Consider the following 14047-nt stretch of genomic DNA (forward strand, 5'->3'; position numbering starts at 1 on the left):
AGATCGCGAGCCGGCAGCCAATCAAGTGCTCCCTCGAGGGGCGGAGCGCGGCGGCCGCCCGGAAGCGCGGACGCGCGGCTTCCGTCCTTGCGCGGAACGCCCTTCGCGGCGCGCTCGCTCTACGGGTTGGCGCGAGAGTCAAAAGGCGTCGTCCTCTGGGCAAGATGGCCGCCGCCGAGGCATCGTTATGGGGGAACTTCGCACCGGGATGGCAACGTCGAGACTGAGTCCGAGGCGAAGGTCCAGCGTCCCTTCCGTCGTTTGTGTGAGCCCCGAGGGCGCGGGGCGGGGGCGGGGGCGGGAAACAGGCGCCGGCGCGCCGCGCTGCCCCGAGGCAGGGTCCCTCCCGACCGGTCGCCTGCCCTCGCACAGGCCCGGAGGAGCCGCCCCAGCGCGGCCCGCAGGAGCTCTCCGTTCGGTCGGTTGAGGCGGGCCCCCGGGGTTCCCCGACCGTGTCGGTGAGCGCGCTGCCAGATGAGTGAACAGACAGGGCCTGCCCACAGGGACCGCGGGGACCGGGGGTCCGGCCGCCGCGCCCAGGCCGGCGGGGGCTGCAGGCGTGTGCGGCGGGGGTCCCGAGGTGCCGCGGCCCGGACCTGGTGGACGCGAAGGAGCAGAGACACATTTGCGCGGTCGTTTGCTTAGCAGAGCTCGTCTGCTCGAGAAGAATGCAGACGGCAGAGCAGGGCCTCGTCTCCCCGTTGCCGGAGACTGAAGTGAGAAGGTTGTAGAGCGCTCGGGAAAGCAGTGGAGGGCAGCCCCTATGCCCACCCTTTGAAGTCTGACGTCTGATTGCATTAGGAGCCCGGGGTTGGATGGAGGGATTGCTCGGAAGTGAACGGAAGGACGCGGAAGTGCTGTCGGCCCCTCGCAGAAAGTAATTCCAATGTGGCAGGTAGACTTGACCGTGACGGCCGGTTACGGAGAGTTTCCGTTAGTCCAATGAGCGAGTCTGCAAGTCCCAAGATTTGACACAAATCTGTTTAAAACGTAGTTGCATTGCATGTCCGTCATTACTCCTTTGCAGCTACTTAACCCTGTAGACAATTTTAGGTGTCAGCTTAATAGTGTGTAAGGGGGTGCAGATTTCTAAAATTGTTTTCTGGGGTACCCAAGCAAAAAGCTCGAATGCCAGTGCCCCAAGGACATAGAATATTCCGGTGTAAAAGGTCAATGGCCCCTCGCCCAGCAGCCAACCAGTTACAGATTCCGGCTTCTTAAGTCTATCTAGGAACTGGCTGTCCCTTATTGTCTGCCTCTCCCCCGGAACGTCGCGCCATTCTCTGCTCCTTAGATTGTCCCTCCCAGGGGTCCTGTGGACTCCTTCCTGAAACCCATACTGCAGGCTGGGTGATCTCTCCTGGTCCCCGCCCTGTTCACACCCTCTGGAGAGTTCCCAGTTGCCTATGCAAAGTGAGCACAGCCAAAAAGCCTCACAGCGCCTGCCCTTTCCCTCCACTCCAGCCATCCCTACCTACTGGAGCCTCTCTGGACTCAGCAGGCTGTTACCTCTGGGCTCTCATGAGCTAGGCCTTTGCCTCAGCCAGCTCCTGGGAGACGGAAGAACTTACCTGAACACAGCTGATGGAGTGTCTCTCCTTTGTGCTCACACGGTACCCTAAAGTCAACCTTGGTGGCTTTTAGCAGACTTGTGTCCCTCAGGCCTGACAGTAAGTCACAATTTGCCACAAACCTGAGCTGAAGTGTCCAGTACATAGTGGGAGTTCCATAGATACTTTTCTTTTTTTAAAGATTTTTTTATTGGGGAAGGGGAACAGGACTGTATTGGGGAACAGTGTGTATTTCCACGATTTTATTGGGGAACAGTGTGTTTCTCCAGGACCCATGAGCTCCAAGTCAAGTCATTGCCCTTTCAATCTTAGTTGTGGAGGGCACAGCTCAGCCCCAAGTCCAGTTGCCATGTTTTTTGTTTTTTGTTTCAATCTAGTTGTGGGGGGCGCTGCCATCCCATGCGGGAGTCAAACTGGCAACCTTGTTATTGAGAGCTCGCGCTCTAACCCACTGAGCCATCCGGCCGCCCCTCTGGGAGCTCAGCAGCAGCTTGTTGTCTTCAATCTAGTCGTGGAGGGCACAGCTCACTGGCCCACGTGGGAATTGAACAGGCAACCCTGTTGTTCAGAGCTTGTGCTCTAACCCACTGAGCCATCCGGCTGCCCCATAGATACTTGTTGAGAATGTGAAGGGATAAGTGAGTGAGTGATGGACCTTGAGAAGGACCTTCGTAGAAGCAGTTTCCACAGAAATGGACAAAGGGAGATGGAAGGCCTTCAGTGAGGCAGGAAATGAGTTCTTGGTGATGGACAGTTTTAGAGCTCCAAGAGAGAAAGTCAAGAGTGACGCTCAGCTGTGTAGCCTGGTTGATGGTGGTGGCACCAACTGAAAGAACCCTCATGATGTGGCGCGAGACAGAAGGAGGGGAAGGAAGATGATGAGATCAGTGTGGGTCTCTTCGACTTCGAGGTGCCCACAGCTTAAGGGAAAGAGAAGCGCTTTGTGGCGACACCGGGTGAGAGCTGGTCTCCATATTCAGAGAAAGGCCGTAGGGAGGAGAGAGTGGAGCCCTGAATCCAGGGGGACAGCGACACATGGCCATTAGCCAAAGAAGGTGCCCATTAAGGCAGCAGAGAAGAAACAGCCAGAGAGTTTGACAAGGACCCAGCTGTTTAGCAGGCTCCCCGGGACTAGGGCATAGAGTTTCTAGATGTGATTAGCAGTGTCCAATGCAGCAGGGAGGTCCAGTATGACATTCGCCAAAAAGTGTCCATTTGGCTATTCCTGGTGCCGGAGCAAGTTCAGTGACATGGTGGGAACAGAAAGCACTAGAGCGCCTGGAGTTGGGAGGAGAGGGGGGTGAGGTGGAGACCGCTATGTGTTTACACTTTCAGAAGTGACGCGGGCCCTGCAGCAGGTGTGGGGAGAAGTGAGCAGGCGGAATTGATAGCAGTAAACACTAAAGCAGCAGGATTTGGTGGTGAGGGGGAGGAAAGCGTGTCGGGAGACCCCAGGTTTATAGGGTGGGACCATCTGCTGAATAGGGACACGAGGGGCGGTGTGGATTGGTGCAGAGGCTCGGAAGTCAGGAGCTCATTTTGCGTGTGTGAGGTTCTGAGGTGCGTCGGAGGCATCAAGCGATGGTAGGGCAGCAGGTGAGTGGACGTCAGGGAAAGGTGAGCACAGCCAGGTGTGCATGAGGCCCCGTGGACAGGGGACTGATGATAGAGGCCTGGGCCAGAGCGCCGAAGACACGAGCTGTCCGGGGATTTGGGGGACCCACGGTGCAGGGCCACTTCGGTTATTCTGCGGCAGGTGACCAGGTTGACCAAGATTTCAGCTGGTGGGATCACGAACTGGGTGGGCTTCTCCGAGGAGAGCGGGGCGGGCCTGTGGGAGGGGAGCCGCCGGTGTTCTGCCAGCCCAGGTGTTGAGTCCCACGTGGGCAGATCAGCGGTTCTGTGAGGAGAAGTGCTGAAGGCGTATGAGTCTTAAAAGACTGTCCAGGATATTGGCCGGTTTCACAGTGTCTCTGTGGCTGTCTCTGTCTTACTCTCAAAATCCAAAAGTCTAAAATCAAACTCCTACAGGCTGGAGCCCTGCTCTTAGAGACTTGCCAAAAGCAAAACCGAGTCCTCGGGATAACGTGTAAAGCGGTGGGCTGCCGTGGCCCAGGCACTCGCACGGGTAGGCAGCAGACGCCAGGAGAGCCCTTTCCATGCCCGGGCTGTACCAGCATTTCAGTCTCTTCGTGAAGACATTGGGGGATAAGGAAGAACCGTTACTCGTTCTGCACATTGAGATGAGATGTGACTTAGCTGAATGGAGACCCCATGAGACATGTTGACGGGAGTGTGTGATATGTGCCCCCACCTTTACCTGAATGGATTTCCCGTTAAGGATTATGCCACTAACTCCAAAAGCACTGGTCACGGCCTTCGGTCCTCTGGGTGGGGAAAAGCAAAATTAGTCTTTTTCTTGCTTCCTTTAACTCCTGCTGAGGTTGTAACAGACTGCCCCCAGCATAGTGCTGCCTGAACCCCCAGTGTGTTCACTGCCACAGCCGAAAGTCTTGTTTGAAAAAGGGTTTATCAGGCCACTGCTAGCCAAAAAGAAAAGACCGGTATTGGGGCGCGGAGTCTAAACCACCAGCAGCATAGCTAGGTGGAAAGGGCCACATGCCATCGTCATCCGGAGTTTTGCAAGCTGTTTTTATACATCAGGTTGTGGGAGGAAGGATGTGAGACCTTCTGGAAGGATTCACATTGGCTGTAGGTAAAGGGTGAGGGAAGGGGGAGCGTGGCCGGTCCTGGGACGGAAGTGTCTGCTCTTGTGGATTCGCTGTGGGCAGCAGCAGATCTGCAAGTTCCTGTGCCCGTTGGGGGCCGAGGCTCCTGGGGTTCCATGGCCTCTGGCTGGCTACTCTTGGAAAATCACGGAAGCAGTCACCTGGAAATTCATCCTAAATTCCAGCAGACATCCAGTGAGCCGTGTTTAGTCAGAGCTGGTCCACAGCTATTCACAGGCTAACTGTTCTGGCTCTCACGCTCTGGCTGCTGTAATTTTAATTTAGAACGTCTCAGACATTTTTTCTTGTCACAGTATTGGTGAGATGGTAGGACTGTGCAAGTGGGATTTACCTAAACTCAACTGTTAAAGTTGGCTGGCCTTATACAGAGTAAAAGTGGTGAAAATGAGTGTTTCTCAAAAAAACCCAAAACAGTGGTTGAAGCTTTGTTAGAGGTAAATGACTAGATTCAGCTGTTTCTGAGCATTTATATTCTATCCCCAAGGAATGGCAGAGGTGTATTTTGTAACCTTTTCATTCGCATATTTAATTCCACAAACGGTTAAGAACACAGCCTCTGGGCGCCAGCACCCTGGGGCCCTGGACGGGGGTACCCCGCTGTGAGTGAGAGGTGGGCCCCATCTGCACCCCTTCCTTCCGTTGTCCAGCCTGGGGGCGGCCGGTGGATGACTGGGAAACACGCAGGTAGTGTGTCGATCTCGGGCCACAAAGTGCCGCCTGCTGTCTGTCCACCAAGCCCGGGGCCTAGGACAGTGAGGCCTGAGCCCTGTGGCCCATGACCCTGGGTCACAGGGCACCACTGGTGGCGGTGTCCGTTCTGGAAGAATCCTTTGGGTTGTCCCAAACTGCTGACGGAGGCCAGGGAGGAGGAGCGAAGGGATCTGACCTTGACCCTTCCCCTCCCCTCTTCCTCCCCTCCCCCCTCTGCCTTGGGCCAAGCCGGGTGGGGATCCTCTGGGCCTCAGGGAGGGTGCTGGGCTGCTCTGGGTCTTTGAATTTCTAATAAGAGTAACAATAAAACAACTTGATGCTGTCTCTCCTGGTTTTAAATTGTCCTTGGAAAAAGCCGGGACACTTTGTGCCTGGCCTCTCCCGGCTGCAGTTGACCCCGAGAGCGGTGCTCTGCTTTAGGATTTCATTTGGGATCTGGGTCTTCTGCTCAGGACCCTGCTTCCCAACGGGCTTTAACATACGGGTCAACGGGCTTTAACATACGGGTGAGAAGAGTCTGAACGCCAGGAAGCAGTTTTTTAAAGGACTGATGAGTTCCAGAGCCTCTTCCGTAAGGCGGGGGAGGGGATGCAGGACCAGTGTCCACGTGTGCTGGTCTTATTTTTTCTGATCTTATGTTTTCACGGACTCACCCACTTGAGGCCTATTAAGCTTCCTGCCCCTCCAGCCTCTGAGACACTCCTGTCGTTAACAGGGCTTTGGGATTTTTGTGCATTGGGGGTGTTTACGGAAGAAATTGAGACAACTGGAGATTCCTTTTTAAAATTTGGGTTAGCTATTAAAATAAGCGTGTTAGGAGGAAGTATCCCTTAGCTGGTAGGGTTCAACTAAAAAAAACCAATCTAAATTCCAGAAATGCCTTTTTCACCAGTGAGAAGCAGCTCCCAGGAGTGACGGGAACTGGAATTACCTGAAGAGGTCAGAGGGGGAGAGCCTCAGCCGCAGAGCCCAGTGAGAGCCAGCTCCTGCTGGGAGCCTTTAGAAGGCCAGGCGCAGTCAGGGGCCCTAGCGGTTCCATTTCCTGCTACTGCAGAAGAGGCCTCCCGAGGGTCACCCCATCCTGCAGTGGCAACCGGTGGGGGCTTCCTGTAGCTTCTCCATTTCCCTCTGCTTGGTTTTCCACTCTGGGCTTTCTTACGCCATCCATAGTGCTTTTCATCCCTCCAAGCACCTGGCCTGAAATTGCACCTGAGATTTAAGGCCTCGCCTTGCAGAAAGACACTGCAGCTGGTCTTGCTTAATTTAAGGATCGTCAGCTAACAGGCTGGGCAGGCAGGTTCCCCCACGTAGGGAGCCCTTTGTAGGTCGGCCTCATGTGACCTGCCCTAGCAGACCAGCCCCACTTTACAACTCGCCTGAGGTCACACTGCTTGTTCAAGCCAGTTTCAACTCCATCTGTCTGGTCCCTAAACTTCCCCACTACGCCTGCCTGGGAGCAAAAGGTTATCAAGATGGAAGAGGAGAGCCCATCCCTGCAAGTTTCAATGAGGTGGTCCTAAGGGAACCACGCCAGCAATGTTGTATTCTTTTAAAGAAAACTGACAATCTCCTCAGAAACTGGCAGGCCTTGTCTTGAGAGATGTTGATTAAAAAGCATCCCTGCCCCAGGCCCCCGGTTCTCAGCGCATGGAAGCATCTGGGCGATCTCTAGGGTCAGAGGCCCAACTTTACTGCACACAGGGCCCCCTTCCGCCTTCTGCCAGGGCGGGCCTGCTTCTAAGGACCACGGAGGCAAGTAAGGAGGGGAGGGCAGAGGCCCAGGAGTTACTGCCTTCAGGGCAAATGTCCAGTGTCCACGGTGCCCCAAGGCAGCACCTGTCTGAGGTCGGCGGAGTATTTGGGGCCAGGCAAGTGCTGGGTTGTCCACTAGTCAGCACTAAGTACAGAAAATGCAGGTGGAGCGGGCGGCCGGTTAGCTCAGTTGGTTGGAGCTGGTGCTAAGGTCACCAAGGTTGCTGGTTCCATCCCCCATGGGCCACTGAGCTGCGCCCTCCCTAAAAAAAAATACACGGAGAGATACGCCTCTGCCAGCGCCCTCTGCTCCTGGACAGTTACTGTCTCACCTTTCCCTCCAGCCCCTGGGCACGTGTGTCCCCGTTGTGTGCTTGTGGGGCGCCGGAGCTGGCTCGCTGTGCTCCTTGGCCTGGTGGGCTGCGCGCTGCATCCAGCCCAGGAGAAAGTGACAGCGCAGCACGGTGGGACAGGGCGTCGCGCCTTGCTCCTTTATCCTCGGGGCCGCCAGCCGACGGACCGGGCCATGGTGCGCGTCCTCGGGGCGGCCGGTCCACCAGGGCTCGCAGCCCGGGATCCCCGCCACTTCCGCCCTCGCTGTGGGCCTTGAGCGGCGCGCAGGGGTGCATGCGCACAGGGCGGGCCTGGACGCGGCCTCCTTCCGCTTGCCACACGGGGGCGCCGCTCGGGGCGTGGGCGGCCTCTCTAGCCGAGGCATCTCGATGGTCGGCGTCCTCCCAGCTGTGGGCGCGCGGGCGGGCCCTCTAGCCCCCGCGTCTCAGTGGCCGGCGCCGACCCCGCCCGCCCGCTCGCTCCGCGGCGCTCGGAGGAAATGGCCGCGAGACCCTAGAGGCCTGGGACCCGAGGTGAGTGGCGTCTGGTCGCGGGGCAGAGGGGCTGGCCGCCGCGGGGGCTCGTTCGGCGGCGGGCGGGCGGCAGGGACGGCGGCGGCTCCCGAGTCCGGCCCGCCCAGAGCCGCGGCGTCTGCGCCAGGCCGCGCTCGCGCCGGAAAGAGAAGATGGCGGCCCGGGGATGGGGAGGGAGGAGGGCCGCGCCGGGCCGGCGGCGCCGCGGGCGGGGGCTCCGGGGGAGGCGGGCGTGCAGGGGCTGCGCGGCCGGCAGGCTCCGCGGCCGCTCCGCGCGTGGGCGCCGGCCTGGGGCTCGGCCCCGAGGGTGTTTACTCTGTGGTCTGGTCACAGTTGGGACGGACTGAAAGGACTAAGCAGGATGCTGCCCTTGGCTCCAAAGCGGCAGGAACGGGAGGCCGAGCAGCCCGCGGCAGCGAAAATGCTTCTCCTACAAGTTTCGGTCTAGTTGGTTTATACGTCGAAATGACGACTGTTTCAAGTGACTGTAACGGGTAGGATTGAATTCCTTTTTAAAACAAAACAAAACCCAGTTCGTTCCCCTAGACGGTTTGAAGGATCGTGAGGTTTGGTTCTAGATCTTCTTCTAAGTGTGGGTTCTGTTCGCTGTCATTTAACGACGCTTCTCGTTGGTGGCCGACTGCTCGTGTGAAGGATAACAGGACAGTTGTGCGGTAGTTGGTGCCTTAGGAAGCGGACGGGCGTTCAGAAAACCGCTTTCGCTTTCTTTCTGCGTCTGTGCCTAGTCGTAAAGTGCTGGTGTTTAGGTGTTTTTATTGCCTGACTTGTCAATTTGATGTTAACACTAGCCGTGTTTGTGTCACGTTTTACTGTCCAAACTTTTCCCTTCCACCGGAGGTGTGCCTGTGGCCATCCCTGTTCTGGCTCACGCCTTGGACCCTCAGATCTCCGTTTGCTTTCTCCTCCCTCTGTTTCTGTACCTTGAGACATTGGAGTTCAAGGGAAGGGTTTCTGCTTTGAATCTAGCACCCCGTTAAATGAGCTTAGAAATGGGGCTTTAGGTAACAGGGTGGTGAGTTAAGTTGCAGCTGTTTGAAGATACTTTAATTCTTGCCTGGACTGTGATAATGATATCTCTGTCATTTGCACACTGATGGAATAAGATTTGAGCCTAATGTATAGTCAGGAGCGTTTTGTAGGAGGAAAGGGTGGATTTTAATTTTAAGGTGTTTGCGGTATATCCAGGTAACTGTTGTGCCTGTAGATTGGTACTGGGGGAAGCTGAGCCCCTGAGTGGCACCAGTAACTGCGCACAGTGGGCACTCCACCAAGGTGGACCCTGTTGTGAGCAGTGTGCACGAGTACTATCTCATTTACGAGTGGGGTGCTTTTTGTACCCATTCTAATCTCCATGAAACTCAAGTACAGGATCACAGAGCTGGGTTCTAAAGTGGCTATGGGCCCACTCCCGACAAATGTTCCATGGTTTTCCCAGAGCCACATGGCCCTGAGTGAAATACGCTTCTGGAAAGGTGCTTCTAACTGTGCATTTTAAGGAAATAAGATCTGTGACCTTTAGAATGATTCCTTGATTTATTTGATGAATATTCGTTGCTTCCTGCGTGCCCAGCACCAGGGCTGAAGAGCAACCAGAAAGGTGGCCGTCGCAGTCCTGGAGACAAGTAGCACTCGTGACTTCATCCCAGTTCCTTCATTAGCGTCCAGTGTTGTCCACCGGTACCCGCGTCCTAGCGCCCGTAGCGGCTCTCTGGGTTGGCGTTTACATATATATATATGTGTGTCTATGATTAGTCCACTGTTTTCCTGTTTTAAACACAGCATGGACATTTCAGAAGGACACAGCCCCGGCCCTGCTGACAAACTTTCTGTCTGATGCATTTTCTCAGCATTGTTTCCTTCCTACTTGCTGTGTTCTTGCAGACTTATTTTAACCACATGTTTGGGAATAATGTGTAGCTTTCATTTACTTCTGATTTTCCAAGAGCCGTTCCTTACCAGCATTTGAGTAAACTCAGGCTGTTTTAAGTAGAGTGAGTTGAGTTCTGTTCTCATAAGAAAGACACAAATAAGAAGTTGTAATTGGCTGCCTCCCTGTGCTCCTTACTGTCTGCTAGTACCCATGGTTTCCAATTTCTTTCCTGGCAAACGGTGGCACTCACAGCGTGTGTGCAGGTGTGAGCCTCACAATGGCTTGTTGAGGACGTGTCATTGGTGCTTGGAGACCGGCCGCTCATGCTTCAGGTGGGCCTCGGGCCCATGGGGTTGTCTCTATGTGGGGAGCGGGGCTCAGGGTGGGCACTTGGGTGGAGTCTGCAGGTCCTGCAGTTGACACTGTAAGTCCTCCTGTGGCCACAGGGCGCCCCATTCACTAGGTAGGATTCGGTTCAGAGCAGCCCAGGGCCTGCTTCTTTGTAGTCTCTGTGCAGAATGTTCCGAGTCCTGATTGTGTTATACTTTCTGTTAACATTGCTCCCAGGATACCCCGTGACTTCCATGTGGCTCTTGCAGAGCAGAGATTGAATATGTTCACAGGCAGCTCACTGGTCTCCTTGCGTCCCTGCAGTGTGGTGCTGTGTCCCGTGGAGGCCTGAGTTGTCGTGTGCCTGGTACACTCAGGCAGTCATTCAGAAAGCTTTCCTAAAACAGCCTCCCGTTTGCTTTTCTTATTTAAATGGTGGGGTCACTTACAGTGGATATCAGATATTACCCTTTTTATGGTCAGTATCAAATGATGTGTGCTAATTAAGGCTCCGTGATTGACAGTGGAAATGCACTAATCAGGAAAGGAGGTGGGACACGGCCTGAGTCCAGCTCACATGGTCTCTGCCCACACTGACCTGGAGAATAGTCTCTCTTAGGCCTCAGTTTATTTTTTGAGTAGTAGTTTTGAGGGTAAGTTGAATAGGTTAATTGTACATATTTTAATAAGAATTCTTGTAGCCCAGACTGTAAAACATACTTCATCTTGGCCTTATGTGTAGTTTGTGGAGCAGGTATTTCTCTCTGGGCATCAAACTTAGACGCTGTGGTTTTATTCTTCATACAGACACTTAGGTGGTATTTAATACTCTTTTATTAGACCTTAAATGGGAGCCATTATAGCTTTCCTATGTCTTGGGTTACAAAGATACATACATATTGGAAAACGTTAAAATAATATAAAAAAAAAAAGAAAGCAGAAACACCAGAGATGGCACCGTCCAGAAGCCCACGCACACAGTTGTTCGTGTGTTGATGAGCATAGATGTCTGCATGTGGTGGGTGTGTTTAGGGAGTGTGGTCGCTGAGGGCTGACTCTGACCTGCTCTGTTCGGCTGTGTGTGGGGGGGCGGGGGGACCTTTTGCAGGCGGAGAGTTCATTCTCTTTTTTGCAAATCTTAATCCTGTTATATAGGATGTTTCTTGATTTTTTTTCAAACCTGTCTTCTGATGGTGGACGTCAGTTTGTGTCCCTTTGTAAATAAACATGGCTGGGAGCCTGCACTTTCCAGTGATTTGCTAGGTCAAAATGAAGCGCGCTCACCTGGCCCCTGGGAACAGGGGTGTGGCCTGCTTTGCCCAGCATGTGAGGGGCTCTTGGTAAATACTTGTCAAATAGACTCTCCTGCGAGGGCCTGTATTCCCAAAAGCTCACCGACACGGACGCTGCTGTTTTGATAGATGACATCTACCATTTATTGCACGCTTGCCGCCTGCGAACACTGACTGGCATGGGACATGTTGTCATTTCAGATGTCCTTTTAGGAAACGGAGGTCACAGTTGTCTCCATTTCCGAGGCAGGAATGTACGGCCTGGAGAGAGAGGCACTTGACCAGCACGCCCAGCTGTTAGGTTGGCATCGGGTTGAAGCCAGGGACATGGGACGTAACAGCCATTGATTGAGGGCCCCCAGCCCCAATCTGCTTATCAGAGGACTTGTCATGGGGGCATGTGGGGGGGGGGCTGCTTGCTGCTGCTGTCAGGACCAAGGAGGCTGAGTGGTCCCCCCTGAGATGCCCCCTGCGCCCCATGGAGACACGGGGCTAGGCCGGGTAGACGCCAGCCTTGGCCTCTGGGTTTGTTAGATTGAAAAGTGGGCAGTTTCCCCCTTGTTGGAAGATAGCCTTCCTCTGCACTTCTCCACGCTTGTGCAGCAATGCCGTGAGTGTGACGTCATCTGTGGATTCAGCTCTGCATGGGTCTGTGACACGTGATACAGAAAAGCCTGGTAGTTATTTTTTAACTCCTTTATTTAGGCGTGGGCTGTTCCCACAACCCCCCAAAACTAAACTACGGTGGCCTCTGCTAATCTCGGGGGAGGAAAGGAAGATTCCAACCGAAATGCAGTTAATTCTTGACTTGCCTTGTTTCTGCCCCTTGGCCTGTGCTTGAGGCCCTGAGACCTTTCTAAGGTGCAGCTCCATGTGTGAGAGGGCTTTGGTTTTCTCCAGCCACGTTCCCTCAGAACTGGGATGGCAGCCAGTGTGAGTGCTGCAGGCTCGTAGATGGAAGGAGCGCCTTCTCAGTGGTCACCTGGAACTGGGAGGAAAGGCAGAGGTGGCTTCTGAAGACTAGTACTGAAGCAGAGCTGTCGCGGTCCTGTTGTCTTCCTGGCCCGAAGGTCACTGGCGTTGCTTGTGGTCCTTTAAGCAACGGCCCTTTCAAGTTGCCTTGAGTGTAAAGTTAGTGCTGTTTCAGCCCTTCGCACGGTGTCAGAAGCCAAGACCCTGCACACCTGCAATGACCCGGGACTCCAGGGAGCTTGCGTACATTCGCTAAGGTTATGTCTGTTGGTTCTTACCCTATTGGGCATTTACCAGGAGACCTTTATGTGTTTATAATAATAAACCCTTGCATATTAACACGAAGAACATTTTGCAAACTTTTCCAAGACAAAGATGATTTCATGAGAAAGGTGGCAGTATTTTACGTTTTCTGCAAATCTCTTTAATGTCTGGCTTAACTGACAACAGCTGGGTTCTCCCATCTGTTTCTGAATAACTACTATATACTCCTGAGAGAGTGACCAGTGAAAAGGGCACATAATGTCTTAGTGTTGTGCAAGTATCTTGATGGGGGAGGGGGGCAGGGCACCTTGAAAGGGTCTGAGAACCTCTGCTCTAGACAATAGTTAGAAATGCTCTTAATGTTCAGAATTTCGAGTTTTAAAAACAGTGGACTCTGAACTTTAGCACCAGGAAATGGGTCACTTTGGAAGACAGACCCTGTCTTTGCCCGTTTTTAATTGGTTCGACCATGTGCTGCTTTTTGGGGAAAGGCTGGTTTGTGGTCACAGGTGAGGGTGAGCCACCGTCTCCCTCAGAGAAGACTGCCTGAGTGTCGCTGGTGGGAGGGGCCCAGACCGCTTTTAGCTTCCAAACCTTCAGCCCTGGAGGGGAGGTGCCTGAATGGGAGCGGAACCGTGATTTTGTGTCGAATAACACTGCACCTACAGGGTGTCTTTTAATATTACACAGCCCTCTCACTGGCTCTGAAACCAATCTTGCCACAATGAAAATGGGAGCAAGCGGCCTGTATTGGGGGCTGTGGAATAATGCAGGTCTCGGGTTGTGACCCCAGGAGACAACAGCAGGCATCCCTGGACGTGCCATGAGGGAGTAGCCAGTACACATGCACTTGGCCCAAACAAAGCAGTGTGGGTGTGAAAGCAATAGGGTGGCCATTGTGTGTGTGTGGCGGGGGGGGGTCCTGGGGGAACAGCTTCAGGACCTGAAGACTCGGGAAGCAGCCCCCGAAGTGCCCCACACTTTAGGGCCCACTGTCCTGGGAGGTGACGCTCAGTGCCTGGGTTCCCTGAGGGCACTATGAGCCGCCTGCCTGAGGAGGAGACGGGGCTCCGGTCAGGAAACGTGTCCCAGTACTGTCCTCACAGGAGCCAAACTGTCCCACATGACAGATTTCTTAAGCAACTGTACCCGTCAAAGGGTCACTGGGACCCAGGTGGTGGCCTTGTCTTAGGAGTAGTCCCCTGGGCTGTAGGATTCGGATGGTCCTTTTTAGTGTTTGGAGCCGTGTTTTCTTGTTGACTGAGCAATAAGAGGAGGCTGGCCCGTCCGCTTGGGCTGCTGTGACAGTGCTGCTGTGACAGTGCTGCAGACTGGGGCTTACGCACAGCAGACGTCTGTTTCTCAGGGCCCTGCAGGCCCGAGATCAGGCTGTGGGCCTGGACAGGCGGGGCCTCGGGAGGCCTCTTCTAGGCCACCACGGATGCCAAGCTCTCTGGGGTCCCTTTTATAAGGGCACTGATCCCATTTGTGGGGGTCCACCCCCTGTGACCTGAGCACCTCCCAACAGCCCTGCCTCCTAGTCCCATGGCCTTAGGCTCTAGGTTTCCACATGAATTTGGAGGGACAATTACACACAGACCGCAGCTCCCCTGTCTAGGGTGGCAGCAGCTTGGGAGACTGTCCACAC

At 54.5% G+C, this 14047-nt stretch overlaps 1 protein-coding gene and 1 long non-coding RNA gene across 11 annotated transcripts in view; one reads left to right on the forward strand and one right to left on the reverse strand.

The window, feature by feature from the left end:
* DIDO1 (death inducer-obliterator 1) overlaps positions 1-14047 on the forward strand; it is a 51159-nt gene that overhangs the window by 457 nt on the left and 36655 nt on the right. For 2 of the 10 annotated variants that reach the window (XM_019753389.3, XM_074317211.2), the window contains exon 1: positions 102-240. The exons of 2 other annotated variants lie outside the window; for them this stretch is intronic. The gene's annotated coding sequence lies outside the window, so the exon portion shown is untranslated. Of the gene's footprint in view, positions 1-101; positions 266-7510; positions 7651-7903; positions 8145-14047 lie in introns of those variants that run through there. 6 more of the 10 variants (XM_019753388.3, XM_074317210.2, XM_019753387.3 and 3 more) reach the window with 3 other exon arrangements.
* Positions 1827-7374, reverse strand: LOC148756002 (uncharacterized). The gene is made up of 2 exons (XR_016018126.1): positions 7117-7374; positions 1827-6229 (listed from the first exon to the last, which is right to left on the reverse strand). It is a non-coding gene; the product is annotated as an uncharacterized LOC148756002 (long non-coding RNA).

Source organism: Rhinolophus sinicus, chromosome 13, assembly GCF_057876585.1.
Source record: "Rhinolophus sinicus isolate RSI-liver-muscle chromosome 13, RSI-T2T, whole genome shotgun sequence".
In the NCBI taxonomy this organism is placed as follows: Eukaryota; Metazoa; Chordata; class Mammalia; order Chiroptera; family Rhinolophidae; genus Rhinolophus; species Rhinolophus sinicus.